The sequence below is a fragment of the Cyprinus carpio genome, chromosome B15, assembly GCF_018340385.1.
Source record: "Cyprinus carpio isolate SPL01 chromosome B15, ASM1834038v1, whole genome shotgun sequence".
NCBI classification, from domain to species: Eukaryota; Metazoa; Chordata; class Actinopteri; order Cypriniformes; family Cyprinidae; genus Cyprinus; species Cyprinus carpio.
In genome coordinates, this window is record NC_056611.1 from 26,692,282 (window position 1) to 26,705,952 (window position 13,671).

Below are 13,671 nucleotides of genomic sequence, written 5' to 3' on the forward strand. Positions count from 1 at the left end.
GTAACTTAATAAAAGCTCTATCTCAATGATACTAAACAAACACTATATCAACATTTTATTGAATGTATATTTTGTTGTAGATGATTATCTTGTTATCTTAGTGCAAAGATCATACAGTATCTGTATTGTTTTCAGAGGAACAGGTTGCGTTTGAAACTCGTCCGTCTCTCGTGGCTCTGAAGGCCTGCTGTGGCTCGTGTGGATCGATGGTCTCTTTATATTCCAGTCCTTCTCCTCTGCTGTCTCTTATTGATCTCCATCCAGCTCACAGGAGCTCGACAGCCGGAGACCTGTCACGCTTGGCCCAGCCAACTTCAGACTGATTTTTGGTGGATTCAGACGCAGCTTAAGAAGTCAATTTATAGCATGTGTGTTCTTCGTTAGTGAGGATTGATTATGTGTGTGAAGAATGGAAATAATATTAAGGATTATTCACCAAGACACAGTGATATTTAAATGTTCCTTGAAGTAGTTTGGAGCGGATTTCATTTGAATTTCTTGGTAAATATAAAGTTTTAGTAATTGTATTGTGTGCTTTTTCTCATAAAAGAGTATTATGAGAGAGAGATGGACTGAGCGAGTGTGATAACCTGCATCTGATACAGCATTCATTCTTCAGATCAATCTCATATTCACAATAAAACATTAGTTTGAATGTCCGCCCGAGGAAAGCAATATCTGTTTTTATCTCAGCAATATTTATTTATTTTATGTTATATTATTTTTAGTTAATTTATATGCATGTTAAACTAAATTAAAATGAGAAATGTCACCTTGGCAACTAAAATATATGTTTTTTTTTATATTTAATTAGTTTTATTATTACAGTTCATGTTTATTTTATTTTAAGTATAGTTTTAGTTTTAATAAACCATAATAACCCAGATAGTATGTCAGCATATTTAATATCAACATATAACAGCATACAATTAACAATTATATTAATTAAAATATACACATTATTTGTTATATATATATATATATATATATTTGTATATATATATATATATATATATTTGTGTATATATATATATATATATATATATATATATATATATATATATATATATATACACAAATATATATATATATATATATACACATAACAAATAATGTGTATATTATATATGCTGATAAAATTGTTGATATATAAAGATAATATAATTTTTTCTACTTTTTATTAGTTATTGTTTTTTGTTGAATGTCATTTTACTTTTTATTCATTTTTATTTCACTTTTTATTATTTTAGAACACAAAGTTAAACTAAATGAAATCTGAGAAATGTTACTTTAGTTACTTATTTTTTTATCTTTTATTTCAGTTAGCATTTTTTAACAATTGTTCTGGTTTTAATTTTAGTTGACAACAATAATAATAACAAAAGACTTATATTTTTAAAAAAAAAAATCTGAAATAAAATCTTTAAAATTTAGTGAGTTTAAAAAATAAAAAGAATCTGTCAGTGGGGTCAGAAAAATAAACTTAATTCAAAAGTAAAAAAAAAAAAAAAAGTAATTTTGCTTCTTAAGTAAATGTATATTGATTTAAGAATGCTTAAATATTTGTGCTGGAATATGACAAAAATCTGGAGTAAGGACATCATATTTGCAGTGTTTTCTCTGTGAAGGACAGTTTTGATTGACATGTACGAGCACACGTACATCTGTCTCACGTCTGCAGGAACACAGCGCTCACATATTGTCTTGTTGTTACTCAACAGCTTTATAGTGCGTCTACCACCGCGATTGGAGTTTGGTAAATGAAAGTCATTAATCAAAGCTCTGGGACGACTCTCATTACACACTGCAGCAGAGCAAACAGAGCGCATTCATAACACACAGCAAAACAAGCTTTCCATCGCCCAACATGAGCTGTTTCAGCAGAGACCGCACTTTGCTGCGATTAAAATAAGATAAAAATGCTAATTCTGCAAACGTGTGAGCAGCTGCCTTCCAGATCTGTGCCAGAAACTTTTGCACGGCCGTTTCTTAGAAATCAAAGCGGAGCACATGCTTCTTAATACTGCAGCAATTCTCTTTAATAAAAAAGTAATAATCTTCCCCAGCGCTGCCATTAGAGTCTTATTAGAAATCCTGACGCGTGGCCGAGAGTCGAAGATCCAGCGCTACACATCTATATCTGTCTTTATCAAAAACTTCTAATGGATCCTCATAAATAACATTTATTGCATGCTGGATGTGTAGTCGTTAATTCTTTATTGCACCTTACTAGGAACTCAAGAAACCCTTGAAGTGTTTAGGTTCTCACTCATTTTTAATAGACTACACACAAAAAAATTACTTTGAAACTATTTTCACTCAAAAATTGCATGAATAATCACAAAGAAATGGCATTTAAAATTGAATTAAACATTAAAGTCAAGAAAACATATGTAAAATGCACTCCAATAATCTTAATTTTCAACTTCACAAATCATTTTTGACACTGGTTTGTATAAAAAGCTTCAGTTCTAAATTCTGTCTCAGCATTCCGGGCCAGGTCACGACCTTTGACCTCTGCTGACCTCAACCAGGCGGGGGTCACCCGAAGTGTTTCCCCTCAAACTTGAGAGTGAAAGTGCTGATGTATTTCATTAGTCTGAACCAGAAATAAACCACCCTGAGATCCAGATTTAGCATTAATTGGCTCTTTGCAGAGTCTTTGATATGAGAAACGCTGACCGAATGCAACTATGAGGATTTATTTGTGTACTTTACAGAGTTTATACATACGTAATGAGTCTAGGAGATAGGATGATAAGAGTACACTACTGTTCAGAGGTTTATTTTTAAGAAATTAATACTTTTAATCAGCAAAGATGCATTAAACTGATCAAAAGTGACAGTAAAGACATCTATAATGTTACAAAACAATTATATTTCAAATAAATGCTGTTCTTTTGAACTTTCTATTCATCAAAGGATCCTGAAAAATATTTTCAACATTGATAATAATCAGAAATGTTTCTTGAGCAGCAAATCATCATATTAGAATGATTTCTGAAGATCATGTGACACTGAAGACTGGAGTAATGATGCTGAAAATACAGCTGCACATCACAGAAATAAATTACAGTTTAACATATATTACAGTAAAAAAAAATATATTTATTATAAATGGTAATAGCATTTCACAATATTACTGTTTTTACAGTATTTTTGGTCAAATAAATCAAATTTTATGTGCAGAAGAGACATAAAACATAATACATCTTACCAACCCCAAACCTTATAAGTAGTTTATATTATACAGTAAATATGAATACATAAATTATCTGTCATACATATAAATGTTTTCGAATGTGATGCTTGTCATTAGAAAATATTAATGTCTTTAAAAGCTATGGAGATAAAATACAGGTTCACATTCAGTATAACAAATATGAACATGAACAATGTGTTTGTGCACCAAATCATTTTAAATAATAATAATGCATAAAATAAAATAATCTAGAAATAAAAATAATGAAATTGAGTTTAAAAAAAGAAATGAGAAAACTAGAAAACAGCTCTTATGGAATTTTGCTTTTGCTTATGAATTTTAAATGTGATCTGATTAAACGTACATTATTCCACGGGGGGAAAAATCTGAATATTTGTTTTTTAATTAGTGCTGACATAACCAAGGCTGGTTAGATTTCATCCAAGTGCTGTTTTAGACCCATCCAAGAGTTTTTTTTTTTTTTTTCTCTCATTGAATTTTGTTTCACTCGTCTCATTAGGGAAGTAAATGTTTTTCATGCTGACTAATCAGAGAGAGCACAGAAAATGATTGTGCAGACATCGACTAACATTGTAAAGGTGTAAAACATGAGCTCTTGCAGTATCTTCAGTCTCGTTCTCATCACTAGCTGTCAGAGGTCCAGGCGGTCGTGAGTCAGTCGCAGGAAGGCCCTCGTCCAGCGGGAGATCTCACTCCTTCTGATAGCCGAGGGAAGCTTCTTATCAGCGCGAAAATGAACGTGCCGTGAGTGAGAGAGGCTATTTTTATCCTCACAATATGGCTGCCCTGCCAAGCACCCTGGGATAGCGGCCAAACGCGGCGAGGAGGTGCCAGGTAACGGGAGTGATCTCACATCACACCAGCGCTCAGACACTGCTCCTTCAAAACTCAGGAGACGCACTGCAGTTTTTTCATTGGAAGTGTTTAAGTGAGCATGGAAATGAGCGTCATTTGATGAGAAATGTTTGAGATCATATTGAGATCTCTGATAATAAGAAGAAGACTTTACAATGTTGGTCGATGTTTCTTAGCAAATCTGAATTTGAAGACTTTATTGAGATATTTTGCAAAGAGAGATTGACTGATATTGTTTTTTTAATAACCTGTATCAATACAGATTATTGGTATGTTAAAATGACCGATAACTGATATGCAGAACCAATATTTCATTTTTTACTTTGTATTTTGTATCACAACAATAAAACCAACAAGAGCTGCAACATTATTAATAATATCTTACAGTTTTATAAAAAGGTGTAACTATAAAAAGCAACAATATTAACAGTATGATACAGTTTTATAAAAAATATTAAAATCTAAAAAAAAGCAACAGTAATATTAACAATATTTTACAGTTTAACAAAAAAGATTAAAAAAGCAACAATAATACCAACAATGTTACACCTTTGTAAAAAAAGATTAAAAAAGGAAACAATATTAACAATGTTACAGTTATATAAAAAGGATCAAACTATAAACAGCAACAATAGTATTAAAAATATTTTATAGTTTTATAAAAAATATTAAATTATTAAATCAGCAATCCATATTAACAGTATTTTAGTTTTGTAAAAAAAAGTAACTATAAGAAAGCAACAATAAAAATGTTAGTTATTTAATAAATGATTAAAATATAAAAATCAATGTTAGTTTTATTTAAAAAAAGGTTAAACTATACAAAGCAACAATCATATTAACAATATTTTAGCTTTATATAAAAAATAAACTACAAGAAAGCAGCAATGAACAATTTGTTAGTTTTAGAAAAAGATTTAACTACAAAAAATAAATAAAACAACTATAAAAACAACTGCATCCTTTTGTTAAAAACGACATTTTGTTTAAATGTTCAAAGTCCCTCTTTTAATGTTGTTTATTATGCTAATAAGTAAAGAAAACCGTAGTGTATTTAGTGTTGGGCGTAAATCCGGGAATAAGTCTTGCTTGCAAAACTGAACTTAAAAATGAATATCGGGAAAAATATTTGTGTAAAACCAATTATCGGTTGATCTCTAATTTTGAGATTACTGGGGTCTTTTTCTCACGAGAAACATCTGAGAAGCAGGAGACTTCAGCTGCAGATGCTCTCCATTTAATCTGGTTTCTCAGGAGACACAGTCGAGATATGAAGTGATCTCATTGGTGATCTGGGAGTGTACAGCGAGAGAAAGCATCACACTGGGACAGAGCGTGTGAGTCTTTAATGTCACTGTGTTAAACACGGAGTTAAACTGATCTCAGATCAGGGTATTTTTAACACTGTGTGGGAGGGACTGATGAAGCGTTGCCTGTTTTAGCTGACTAAAGGAAAGGTGTAAGAATAATCTTTGAATCTGTTTTTGCTGAAGTGGAATTGTGCAGAGCAGTTACAGACTGAACTTGAACTGAACTGACATTTACTTACAGTCTGACATCATTTCCTGTTTCACTGGCTGATAAAACGTAGCTGCCTACCTAAGCAACATTTTTTGGCATCATAGTCATGTTCCTAATGTTGCATGCAATGCTACCCAAGACTGACCAAGTGTGTGTGCAAAAACAGAATATACACTAGTGCTTAAAAGTATGGGGTTGGTAAGATTTTTCAGTGTTTAAAAGAAGTCTCTTCTGCTCATCAAGGCTGCATTTATTTGACCAAAAATATAGTTGAAAATTCTGAAATATTATTACAGTTTAAAATAGCTGTTTTGTATGTGAATATCTGTTAAACTGTAATTTATTCCTGTGATCAAAACTGAATTTTCAGCATCATTACTCCAGTCTTCAGTGTCACATGATCTTCAGAAATCATTCTAATATGCTGATTTGCTGCTCAAGAAACATTTCTGATTATTATCAATGTTGAAAACAGTTGTGTAGCCCAATATTTTTGTTGAAACTGTAATATTTTATTTTTCAGTATTCACAGACGAATAGAAAATTTAATTTATTTGAAATAGAAATCTTTTAAAACATTATAAATGTCTTTACCGTCATGTTCATCGTGTCGTTCATGTTGTCTGGCTTTGTCCAAGTTTTTCTTTCCTCTTCATGATACAAAGTGAGCAGGTGGCTTCTTGCTATGATCAGCATCCTGTAAACATGGGCAGAGAAAGTGTGTGTGTGTGTGTGTGTGTGTGTGTGTGTGTGTGTGTGTGTGCGTGCGTGTGCATGTGTGTGTGTGCCAGCGACCCTCTGAAGGGAGCAGGAGGTTTTTTCAGTGTCACTTCCATCTTTACATTCTCTCTTTTAATAGGTTCATAATCTTTATAACCCAGTATAATTATTTTGCGAATTTAGATTTTTTTTAAGGCACATGAAGTGATTAAAGATCCCACAGAACTTGTAGACTTCTTAATATGTCTAAGTTAAAGTGTTTTAAAGCTAAAAATGCCAACTTCTTTCTCAACCAATGGAGTGAGTTTGGAGGCGGGACAGTCTGTTTGACTGACCAATGGCGTGGACGGGTTCAGGAAACCTGTTTGAAAACAGTATCATTTGCTGCTGTTACACTCAGTTTTAGAGAGTCTGATTTAGGAGATGAGGTATTAATCAAACACACACAACCCTCACAGTGAGGATGATTTATTGATATGCAGGTTGATGGACCTGCTGTTTATTTCAGACGCATCAGAGCTTTGACTAAAGGTGCGCTGTGTTTGTTCAGGACGTGTGAACTCATATGAAAGAAAAACTGATGGGGACGTTTCCATCTGTCTGTGACTTTGGATCAGTTTGGCCTTTAACACACACACACACACACACACACACTTCAATCTGTCTGTAATGTTGTCCAGGGTAAACAGTGCCATTACAGAACAATCGTTTGATTATTTATTTTCAGTATGTATCTTTAAAAACCAACTAGTCAGCTGCCTGAACAACTAGTCAACTAATCGGTTTTGAGGAAGCTCTGTATGATAAAGCTGGTTTCTGGTTCACCTGACCATAATCAGACGTGATTCTTAGAAAATCATTATAGTCATTTCATCCTTATAGATTTTATTGAAATAATGAATTTAAGTCATTTTTCTCTGAAAAATACAAGATAACATGATAGCAAGATAGCAGGAGAGCATTTCTACAGATTATTACTCCAGTTAGAGAATCGTAGCATGCAAATGTTCATTGTATTTATTCTTATTTAATATCTAAATTCTTATTTTTTATGTCTTATTTATATTTATTATTTCATATATTTTTATTCAATGTTTTATTTCTTATTCCTATTTATTCTTGTTATTTTTATTTTATATATTATCATATTTAACATTTTATTTTTATTATCTTATTCTTTTTGCATTATATTTATATGTACATTTATTCTTGTTTTACATGTTATTGATGTTTATTCTTATTTTTATATTTTATTAAATTCTATTTACATTTATTCTTGTTTGTAATCTTAGTTATATTTATTTTTATTTCATATCTTATTTCTTTCTTATTTCTTTATATCTTTTTACACTTAATTTATTTTTATTCTTGTTTGCAATCTTATTTATATTTATTCTTATTTTTAGTCTTTTTTTATTGTTTTAAGTTTTATTTATTTTTGCTTCAACCTTAATTATTATTATGAGTTTTTACATTTTATTTAAATTTATTATTATTTTAGATACTCTTTTTACATTTTATTTGTATTCTTGTTTTACATCTTATATATATTTATTCTTATGTTTGAAAAGTAATCAGGTTTCATTTATAACCAGTTCTCATAAGATCAGGAGAGTTTTGAAGCATCGAACTGATACTTCAGTGAAGTGAGTTTCTGAGGTATTAAAAGTGTGCGGTGGTCTCTCAGACCTCAAACAGAACATGAGGATGAAGAGGTTTGGTCCGTTTGTTCTCATCAGGAGTGTGTGTTTTCCTCAGGTGATCAAATGTAGCAGGAAATGCACACAAAACCCAGAGCTTTGAAGTGTGTGTGTGTGTGTGTGTGTGTGTGTGTGTGTGTGTGTGTGTGTGTGTGTGTGTGTGTGTGTGTGTGTGTGTGTGTGTGTGTGTGAGAAAGTCCTGAGGCGGGCTCAGGATATATTTGAAACAAATATTAATTAGCAGTTTTATTCTGTTTTTCCAGTGGCACCTCACAGTCACTTCCTTCCTCTCATCTATTCCCAGACCGTGTGACGAACGAGTTGTGTGTTGCATTATGTAAAACTAAATTAATTAGCAATGTAAAATTTCTTAATGTCATAAATATCAATTATTCAATGCAGATGAATTAAATGAGCATCGTTGGAATGGATTATTTGGTTGTAATCTGTCTTCTTTCTGTTTAATTGCATGTGATTCGTTCAGACGAACTCTATTCATGTGTCACAGTAATAAAGTGCCTGTCACATGTCACATCATTTATGAAATAAGATTATCAGAAGCAGAATACACAGATGATCTTGCATGTGTTCATGATGTCAACTGTTTTACATCTTATTTATATTAACTCTTATTTTATATCTTATTTATTCTATTTTAAAATTTATTTAATTTATTTATAATTTCTCTAATTTATATTTAGTCTTATTTTATATTTTATTTATATGAATTCTTATTTTACATCTTATTTATTCTATTTGGCATTTTATATTAACACTTATTTTTATTTCCATTTTAGATTTTATTTAGATTTATTCTTATAAAATAATTGTTCATATAAATAAAATATAAAATACCTGAATTATTATTTTACATTATTTTATATTTATTCTTATTTTATCTTTATTCCAATTTCAATTTTATTTAGATTTATTCTTAAAAGATAATAGTTAATATAAATAAAATATAAAATACCTGAATTATTTTTTTACATTGTATTTATATTTAATCTTATTTTGTCTTTATTCCAATTTCGATTTTATTTATATTTATTCTTATAAAATAATATAAAATATAAATAAAATATAAAAAACCTGAATTATTATTTTACATTATTTTATATTCATTCTTATTTTACCTTTATTCCAAATTCAATTTTATTTAGATTTATTTTTAAAAGTTAAGTTAATATAAATAAAATATAAAATACCTGAATTATTTTTTTTACATTGTATTTATATTTATTCTTATTTTATCTTTATTCCAATTTCGATTTTATTTATATTTATTCTTATAAAATAATATATAATATAAATAAAATATAAAATACCTTAATTATTCTTTTGCATTTTATTTATATTTATTCTTATTTTATTTTTATTCTATTTTACATTTTCTTTATATTTTCACTTATTTTATATGTTATTTATATTAACTGTTATTTTATATCTTATTCTGTTTTACATTTTATTTATAGTTATTCTAATTTTATTTTATTTGTATTTATTCTTATTCTATATTTGAGGGAGAGATCTGGTAAGAGATCTGTGTTCATGATTTTGACAGTATTTTGTGCAGGTGCTTGAATTGTTCGCTGTAACACATTCATGGAAGAGAGAGTCCAGAAAAATGAGATGGATAGACAGATCCACCTCCTCTCTCTCTCTCTCTCTCTCTCTCTCTCTCTCTCGCTCTCTCTCTCTCTCTCTCCTGCATTAATAAACACAAAAGTTGACATTAGTAGACTGAAGGCTGCAGGAGACTCCAGGCCGAGTGAGGTGACTTTCCCAATTAAAGGCGAGGGATGGAGACGGAGCTCCTCTCCATAAATACAGAAACACACTAAGCAGGTGTCAGAGTGCTCTTTTACTCCCAGCAGCCCGCAGAGAGATGGATGGTGTTTTTCTCTGGAGAAGTCGGGTAGAAACACTCATACACACTGCAGAATACCGTACTTCTCACTGGAGGAAGATCACTGCGGCTGTACAGTTCATGGAAAATAATACTAGGACTATTCCTGTAGTATGCATTGTGCACTTTTTCTGTATGCATGAAATAAATACCCAGATGACCTTCTGTGTTTGCCAAAATATGCCATTTGCAACAGAGCACACAGTGTGAGATACTGTATCCCACAATGCAGTGCACTTCATGTGACCTTCCAGTGTAACAACTGAACTGTAAGCCATATCAGCTATAGTTTAACATCAGTTTCTTGACTCATCGTTTGAGCAGTCTGCCAAAGTTAATGCAGTCTTACACTGAATTAAAAATGAGAAATATTTTTTGTTTGCATTTTTTTATTTCAAAGGTGATAATTGGTGTGACCCTCCATTGCCATTGTGACAAATGAACAGCGATTCCAGCTACAGTTTTAATGCTTATTGACTCAATTGTTTGAGCAGACTTTTTTAAATGCAGTTTTACACTAAATAAAAAATTAGGGGTGCTCCGATCAGGATTTTTGAGGCCGATCTCCGATCACAGCCGATACGATCACTGATACCAATCTTTTTAAAGCCTTATTTTTATCATGTAGAATTATTTATAGTAATACTTCAATCAGGAGTTTTAGACATTTATTATTATATTTATCTCACCTAAATGTTTGATCATGCAGTGCATTTTTGTTTTTACTCACATGCAATTGTTGCACAACAGTTGCTCAAGCAAATGGCAAAACAATTAAACTACTTTTCTTACATCATCACAAACATTGTAAATTAAAACTTACCATTGACAGAAACAGTCAGCTCTAATGCCTTTTCTTTTGCATTTAAATCTTTATTACAAGCAATCTTGCAGGTCAAACTTTGTTTTCCTACCTTCACGAGTGCCATCTGTCATTGCCTTTTTATCTAAAAGTGCTCTTTTCCTTTAAAACTAACCAAAAAGCCATGTTTGTTGACTGTGAAACACAGTAGACTTTAATTATATGCATTTATGGTTTAATTACTACATTTTTGTTTTCATATTGACCAAAACAATGTGCTGTCACTTTAATTCAGTTAAGAATCAGTTAAAATCACCCCATTACATTTTTTTTTATGTGATTTTTTTTTTATTTACATTTTAAGAATGGAACTATTTTTAACATCAGTTTCTTGACTTGTTGTTTGATCAGACTGCCAAAAGTTAATGCTTTTTTAAACTAAATTATAAATTAAACATTTTTGTTTGCTATTTTTTGTATGTGACTTCTGAACAGCGAGACAAATGACCAGCGATATCACCTGTAATTTTAACATCAATTTTTTAGCAGACTGCATTTTTAATTTTTTTTTTTTTTTTATCAGTTTCTTGACTCGTTGCCAAAAATTAAAATTGGAAATTATTATTTTTTTTTTTCATTTTCATTTCCTTTCCTTTTATTTTTATTTATTTTATTTATTTATTTATTTTTTTGCATTTGTCATTTTTATTTCAAAGGTGATGATTAATAAAATAATATAATTAGATTAGATAATTAAAACAGTTTTTTAAATATTTTACTAGAATTTTAGCAAATACATTTTATCAATATAATTTAAAGTTTGCAATTTTTTTGCATTTAGTGTTTTTATTTCAAAGGTGATAATTGGACTCTCACTGAATTAAAGATGCACATATAAGATCTTGTGAGTGTTGCACACTGCTCTTTTGCATAGATATACTACATTTGTATATATCTAAAGTTGCAGGTTTTTCAGTCATGCATGAGTCTGTTTTATTAGTCTTTGTTTCTGAGGAGAGGACTGCGAGTGTTTAATTTGACTGACAGAACGCAGGCGTAGTCTGCTGGGCTTTGAATGCTTCTGAGTATGAAACAGGATTACAACACGATCCACAGCACTGAGATTATGTGTGTGAGGATCCTTTGTGGATTCATTTGAGCTTGACTGTAATTAGCTAATCTAACTGCATGAGAACCTATATCCCAGAATGCAATGCACTCGACTTGACCTTCCATTTCTCTTAAAGGATTAGATGCATAAGATGTAGATGAGTTCGTTTCTTCATCAGATTTGGAGAAATGTAGCATTGCATCACTTGCTCATCAATAGATGCTCTGCAGTGAATGGGTGCCGTCAGAATAACAAATTAATTTGTTTCAGCTTTTGTCTTCTCCCGATGTTCACTGATGGACTGGAGTGGTGTGGATTATTGTGATGTTTTTATCAGCTGTTTGGACTCTCATTCTGACGGCACCCATTCACTGCAGAGCATCTCTTGATGCAATGCTACATTTCTTCTTTTTTATGTGAACTATTTCTTTAAGTAGAGTTTATCCTGTGCAGTTTGTTAGTATCACATTCTGAACTGTCACTCACTGATGAGTTGCAGCTGAGGAGGATCTGACTTCCTCCCACGTGATTGGCCGGATGATCATCATGTGATATTGTGTTAACGAGGCTTGGGAAACACAAGCCCGTTCATCTCTCCTAATTAGAGGCATTGTGCTGTTCATGCAGATGCTAATCCAATCAAATTCATGAATGAGGATGTGCTTTTTTAAATAAACAATGTAACCATAAATAGCGTTAAATAAATAACTGCACCTGGTAAAATCATGTGTTTGTAGATGATGTATTTTGAATGCTGTTCATAATGAGCCTGAGTTCAGATAACACCCGCAGACCTCTGAGGACGTAACCCAGTTTAAGATGTTTAATGTGTTTAGCTCATGAGTGTGTATCATTTCACATAGTGATTGTGTTTGACCCAGTCGCACCATCAAAACAGGATGTGATTTTTTTTTTTTTTTTTTTACCCAGCAGGCATTTCTGCATTTATTCAAGGTTTTATTTTTTTATTATTATTATTATTTTGTTTTTTGCTAATTGAATCTACATCGATACTGCGATGATATTTCAATTTCTTTTTAAAATTCAACTTTCAGTGTTGTTTTTGTTTTTGAGTATTTTAGTTAAAACTTTACAATAAGGTTTTGTGTGTTAACATTTATTAATCTTATTTAATGCTACATTATTAAAATCAAAAGTTGCATCGTCATTTGCATGCAAATTTAAATGTTGATTTCTAAGTATTTTGGGTAACACTTTATGCACAATATGCTTTCATTAGTTAACTGCATTAGTTAATGTGAATTAATAATGAAAATACTTATAAAACATATTCTTTGTTAATTTAAACAATTACATTATTAAAATAATAATAATTAATATTATTATACATTTCTCACATTATCGGTTTATTGGCTATAGTTTAGAAAATGGTAATAAATATGACAAGAACTCAGAGTTAAACTGCGTCAGAACAAATTCATCTTGATAATGTCAGATGATTTTGATAGAAAGGTATGTAATGAATTCGGTTGAATAGCTGTCAGCTGTTACATTTAAGAACACAATTAGATAAAATCAGTTTAGCTCAACTAATTACCAAGCAATGCTTCATTTTGTTCAGTCTGTGGTGGAAAAAGATCACATTAGCAGTTAAAGAAAAACACTTAAGCAAAACATGCTCAGGTCAAAGTGTCTGAATAATTATATTACTGGTAGTCCACATTATGAAGAATTTTGGGGTATAATATGTCAGTTTACTTTATATTGCTATCCTCACTCACTTACATAAATTAACTATAGTGTCTTGCACCAACTAGACAAAAATATATAAAAAATTATATCTGGTGTCTGAATAATTTTTGGTTTGAG

General features: G+C 30.8%; 1 protein-coding gene across 2 annotated transcripts in view; it reads left to right on the forward strand.

Annotated features, from left to right (window-relative positions):
• Positions 1-13,671, forward strand: part of LOC109103671 (immunoglobulin superfamily member 11-like) — an 84,440-nt gene that overhangs the window by 53,825 nt on the left and 16,944 nt on the right. The gene's annotated exons all lie outside the window — the stretch shown is intronic.